A 625-nucleotide genomic window follows, 5' to 3' on the forward strand; every position below is an offset into this window, starting at 1 on the left:
GTGATGCACATGTGCACCTTTCCTGGGGGGACAGGCCAGGCTGGGGCTAACCCAGTACTACAGGTGGGAGGCTGCGCTGGACCAAGGAATCTGGGCCGAGGATGTCCCAGGTTCAGGGGCAGGAGCTGCGCTGGACCGAGGGTGTCTGGGGGCTGTCCCAGCATTGGGGCGGAGGCTGCACTGGACCAAGCATGTCTGGGGGCTGTCCCAGCACCGGGGCGGGGGCTGCGCTGGGATGAGGGTGTCTGGGGGCTGTCCCAGCACCAGGGGCAGGGGCTGCACTGAACCGAGGGTGTCTGGGGGCTGTCCCAGCACCAGGGGCGGGGGCTGCGCTGAACCGAGGGTGTCTGGGGGCTGTCCCAGCACCAGGGGCAGGGGCTGCGCTGGACCGAGGGTGTCTGGGGGCTGTCCCAGCACCGGGGGCGGAGGCTGCGCTGAACCGAGGGTGTCTAGGGGCTGTCCCAGTACCAGGGGCGGGGGCTGCGCTGGGATGAGGGTGTCTAGGGGCTGTCCCAGCACCAGGGGCGGGGGCTGCGCTGGGATGAGGGTGTCTGGGGGCTGTCCCAGCACCAGGGGCAGAGGCTGCGCTGGACCGAGGGTGTCTGGGGGCTGTCCCAGCACCAGG

This window comes from Terrapene carolina, unplaced genomic scaffold (genome assembly GCF_002925995.2).
Source record: "Terrapene carolina triunguis isolate 2854851 unplaced genomic scaffold, T_m_triunguis-2.0 Scaffold32349, whole genome shotgun sequence".
NCBI lineage: Eukaryota > Metazoa > Chordata > Testudines > Emydidae > Terrapene > Terrapene triunguis.